This window comes from Hypomesus transpacificus, chromosome 26, assembly GCF_021917145.1.
Source record: "Hypomesus transpacificus isolate Combined female chromosome 26, fHypTra1, whole genome shotgun sequence".
In the NCBI taxonomy this organism is placed as follows: Eukaryota; Metazoa; Chordata; class Actinopteri; order Osmeriformes; family Osmeridae; genus Hypomesus; species Hypomesus transpacificus.
Window position 1 is genome coordinate 3,718,666 of NC_061085.1, and position 5,931 is coordinate 3,724,596.

Genomic DNA, 5,931 nt, shown 5'->3' on the forward strand with positions numbered 1-5,931 from the left:
TAGTAATCAATCATCCTATTTGCATTTTAATTTTCTTCTTCAAGAGTGCTCAATCTTTCACTTAATTAAAATGAAAAAGAAATAGACATTTGAGATTAAATTGTCAAAATATGCCCCAGCAATTGGATACCAAAATTCAATTTGAAATGTAAAATTTGAAAATTAAAATGCATTTCCAGAAATGCATTATCTTTTTAAGAACGTGGCTGCAGAACTGTGACCACAATTCAAATCCAAATGCATTTCCAGAAATGCTTTTTCATTTTCAATAACGTGGCTGCAAAATCGTGACCACAATTCAAATTCAAATGCATTTCCAGAAATGCAAAATTAACGAAAAAGCATTCTGAGCGGCGCAGCAGAGTGACGTCAGTAGCCGCTCTTCTTCAGCTCCCTGCTGACCGAGCTACCCATCTTGTTCGGTAGGGGGCAGTGTGCACATCTGCATTGCATTACATTGCAAATGTGCCGGGAAATTGATTCATTGATACATTAACTCTGAACGGAGTTTCACCTTACCCAACTCCTTCACCACTACTGTAACGAAGCTAGCTGCTGTAGCTGGAAAATCAAACTTTTCCCGAACCCCGGCCGTGGGGAGGAGGGTCACAACATCATGGCCATCAACAAAACTCAGCAAGGAATGTTCTTGCTCCGGCTTTAACTTATGGATATTCTGCAGCATTGCCACAACCGCAGAATCACTTCGCTCGCATCTTTCTCCGCCGCCATTACTGAACTACTCAAACTAGTGCACGACATTAACGTCATCGTTCTCAGCCACTCCCTCTGTTCGCTGATTGGACCTACAAAAAATGTGTTTCTGAAAACTGACTTCAAAGTCAAACTCCCAGACCTAATACAGAGGCAAAATCCAAATTGAGCGGAAGTACGTAGGAGGGCAGAGCCAGTCTAAGATAACTATGTTACACGTACAATACATTCATAAAAATAAAAAAAGGACAATGATTACGTTTTTTGGGGTCTCGAAATATGCCATGAAATTAGTGCCAAGAGAGCAAGCTCAGTAAAAACGATTTGTAACTTGCAAAAAAGATTTGTGTCTCCGTAGAAAATGATTTGTGTACTTGCAAAAAAAAGTTGTGTCTCCGTAGAAGAAGGCAAGATTTGTGTACGTGCAAAAAAGATTTGTAACTTGCAAAAAAGATTTGTGTACTTCTATTAAATTGGCAGAACTACGCTACCTGCTGTTCAAATGTGTACCTGCTCAGTAACTGTAGCGCAGCATTTAATTCCTCATAGCAATGGAGGATTTTCTGAAAGGTAACGATGTGAATGCTTGTGGAGGACAATATAATGAAAATAACGTGAAAAGTATTTAAAGGTTGACCCAGGTGTTAGGTCAAAAATTTTAAAATTGTTCATTGGACACACAATTCTGCCTGGTGAATTTGTGAATAAAACCTTGTACAATAACAAAACGTTCAATGAAATGGTACATTTGTGTAGACAATATATAATGCAAATTGAACAAACCTGGTGTATTCTTGGCCTTAGACTATACCAAAACCTGTGTCACAGGTTGATATGCAGGACTCCAGTGACAAACTGAACATGGCATAATTGTCATAGTTTCCAGGCATCTTCAGGGACTGACACAACATGGTCTGGTTGTCTAATTAAATATCCGTATACATATTTACATTAAAAAAATATTCAACTTACTACAACCCTCATCCATTAGTTTATACTATTAAGAGTGTGTTAACTGAATAATCTTTAAATGTCGCATTAAAGATACATGCCCATGGATATTTTGAACTACGAAACGTTACCAAATGATTCGCCATTGAAATCATCAGCATTCTAGTTTTGTTCTTATTCGCTGACGTTCTTTGTGTGATAGACTGACAAAAATGTCCAATGATACTACACACACAAAGTGCTATATTTGATTGGCTTAGACGGTTTTGGGAGCAGTTTTCCCAGAGAATGTCTAATAAAGGGAGAACTCCCACCCTTGGGAAACTTCCGGGTTCTGAACTGGTTGCAGTTCCACTCTAGTTCCATATGAGGGCGCTAACGGTCGTGTGCAGAATGAATGGAGGTCTATGGAGCTATACCCCTCAAAATCCACTTTTCTCAGGATATGATTTTTTGTCTAGTAATTTGAATTCTGAATTCGAAAGAGGAGGCAAAAAAAATTAACACCACTGGGTGTTAGATTTTTTTTAAGTCGCCTTTCTGTTCTAAAAAGCCTTTGAAAATGTCATTGACGTCATACACATCGTACGACCGGAGCTATTGCTTGACGGCAAGCTCTGGTTACTTCCACTTTTCTCTCGAGGCATCGACAACACAGCTGACAGGTTAGGCTCTCCCTGTCAATACACATGCTAGAAAGAGTTTTGGCTTGCTAATGTTGTTGCTAATGTTGCTAATGCTCCGACATTTTGGTTCTGCTTCGGATGATCAAGCGGGATCTCTGGTCGTAGGCAGTCCTTCACTAACCAATCAGCATTTGTTAGCAAAATGCTAGCATATTATGGGCAACAACGACTTACCCTGTAAGAAATCGAAAGGACATAGGTTCTCGTTCATTCAACTTTTGACCTGTAATCCATGTTGAACATGCAAAAACTACAATCACATCTGAGATTTCTCTCAAGGACAATCAGGCGAAAGAGACAAATTTAGCCGTTTAGCTCCATAGACTCCCATTCATTTTGCACTCGACCGCGATCACTCCCAGTGGAACTCTGGTGGAACTGCAACAAAATTCGGTACAATGGGGCTTAATAAAGAGTGGGCAGGCTCTCCTTAAACAGGCTCTGAGTGTTTCCCTCTTCTTCTACGGAGACACAAAACTTTTTTTTCACAAGTACACAAATCTTTTTCTTCTACGGAGACACAACTTTTTTTTACCAGTACACAAATCTTTTTCTTCTACAGAGACACAAAACTGTTTTTTTTACGAGTACACAAATATTTTTCTATGACGGAGACACAAAACTTTTTTTTACAAGTACACAAATATTTTTCTTCTATGGAGACACAACTTTTTTTTACAAGTACACAAATCTTTTTTGCAAGTTACAAATCTTTTTTGCAAGTACACAAATCGTATTTGTCGAATTTTGGATATCAATAATTCATTGTTTAAATGATAAAATGGCTCGCCATAAGAGACAACACAGACATCATTGGCAAAGTTTGTCTACATTGTATGCTTTTCGGCAGGTGTGCCGAAAGGTGTGCAGCTGCGTTGGTCTGAAGATAACCACGCCCCTCTCGTTTGCATGTGAGATCGGAAATAAATACAGCACAGTAATAAATGTGGTGTTGAAATAAATGTGGTGTGGAAATATATGTGGAAATAAATGTGGTGTGTAAAAGTCTCAAAACATTTCTAAATGTGGCATTAGGAAATAAAAGTCCCATGAAATAAATAAATATTGTCTTTGCAAAAACGTCATTTTGAAATAAATAAATGTACTTATTTATTGATATCAGTAAATGGATTTAGCTATATAATTATTAGGGCTGTCAAGCGATTAAAATATTTAATCACGATTATTATCGTACATTATTTCATTTGATTAATTGCGATTAATCGCAAAATTATTCAATCTATTTAATATGTTAAAATCTTACCCCAATAAATGATTACAAAAAATATAACATTAAAAGGGTGTAGGCCTACTTAAAAACTTCAAATAGGCCTAACTGGATGATAATGTCCATATAACAAATTCAGATGGAACACAATTTAAATTGTGAGGGATTTTGATTCACTCACAAACTACTGCTGTAGGCCTATAATAAACATAATCCACAAAATTATACTTGTTCTGGAATACAAAATACATTTAAGACATGTTGTCTCATAGCCTACTACGATATCCTGCTCCACAATATTAAAAATCTCACTCAAACATACTTTAGATACTTTAGCAACCACAGATTGACCTTAATTTTGAACAATAGTTTCTATTTTGTTGAACCCAGTCAGCAGCTCGCTTCTTTTGTGAGTGTTGTCTGCCTTACATTACCGCAGCGAAAGCTGCTGCTACCGCTAAGGCTGCTAACGTTGCTGTAGCTGCTAGCTGTGTGCTTTGCTTGCATGTGATAGTTTAGGCTGGAAGTACTCCGGTGATAACTAAACTCAGCCTGACAATCAGTACACACAGCCTTAGTTTTGTCGACCGAGCCGTCACGCTACTATTTGAAATGAAACTTCCCATCTAAAAGCCCTCTCTCTCATTCAGCTACCGTCGGCAGTCGAAGTCATGTGACAACAGCTGATTCCCAGGGTCAAAAAGAAACATGCGTTAACAAAAAAAAATATGCGTTAAAGTGAGATTGCATTAACGTGTTATTAACGCGTTAACTTTGACAGCCCTAATAATTATATATTGCTATATTTATGTATTTATTGCCATCTTTGTTTTATTTCAGAGTTTATTTTCATAGCCATATTTATGTTTCTTATTTACTAGTGTAATAATTGGACCAATATGCTGTTCCTATTGGTCCAGAAGACGTTATCAAAAGTTAATAAATCTGTTTATTGACCTGCTGAATTTTGGAGAGGTAAATAAACGTTTTTAACTAACCAGAGAGTTGTTATATTTGTTATTGAAACTCCACAGTTGTTGATATGTTGCCTTGGAGATGTAGTGATGTCACCAACTTTGACAGCCCTAATAATTATATAATGCTATATTTATGTATTTATTGCCATCTTAGTTTTATTTCAGAGATTATTTCATAGCCATATTTATGTATGTATTTATGTATTTATTTACCTATTTATTTATTTAATTTTGTCTAACTCGGCGTTCCATGCTGCAGCACTCAAAAGAGCAGGCAAACTAAGCATTTGATTTGACATGGCTTGAAAATCTTGCTAGCTGACATGTCCAAAAACCGTTGAAATTAACAGTTCATAAGTAATCATGTACTTTTTGTACATTAAAAACATACACATAAAAATCTCAATTTTGACAGAAAACAATTTTCGATCCTTCATGGCTTATAGCCAACAATGAGCGGCCGCGACATCCATGGGTTGCCGCAGGCCGCCACACATAATTAAAAAATACAAGTTTATAGCCTGTTCTAAAATGGCCGTGGGGCAGTTAGGCTACATGACAGTAAACTAAAGCTGCAAGCCACCCAATGCAACTGCCAAGAGACTTGCGTACCACTATCGACAGAACAGTAACTGTCATGTACCAGTGGAGGTGCTGTCACGTACCACTAGCTACTGTCATGTACCAGCAGAGACACTGGCATGTACCAATAGCTACTGACACGTACCACTAGCTCCACTGGCACATACCACTAGGTGCCAGTAGAGGCACTGTCACGTACCACAAGCTACTGTCATGTACCAGCGAAGGCACTGGCATGTACCACTAGCTACTGGCATGTACCACTAGCTACTGTCACGTACCACTAGCTACTGTCACATACTACTAGCTCCACTGGCACGTACCACTAGGTGCCAGTAGAGGCACTGGCACATACCACTAGCCACTGTCACGTGCCAGTGGGGGCACTGGCATGTGGGTCAATGACAAATAAGGTTTCTAAAAAAGCAAAGAGTTTTCAAAATGGATTTCGTGCATATGTTTACATCTGGAGCAGTGTGTCTAAGCAACTTTTGTTATTTAAATAACATTTCAAAGTGGTTAAATTCCTTTTTTTCCTGTATTTTTGACTTCACTACCCAAAATATGTCAGGTGGCGCAACCAAATATTTGTTAATATATATTTATTTTCCAACTATTTATTTTAAGTAAATTATTTTCACAAGTATCCATTTGAATGTCTATAGTCTCTCACACATTATAATTTTGAGTTGGTGTTTTGTATTTATAACAATTTAAGATCATTGCATTCTAGTACCCCGGTATTTAGTATCTTTAGCATCTTATTTTGACATTTAAAGACAAAAAAAATATT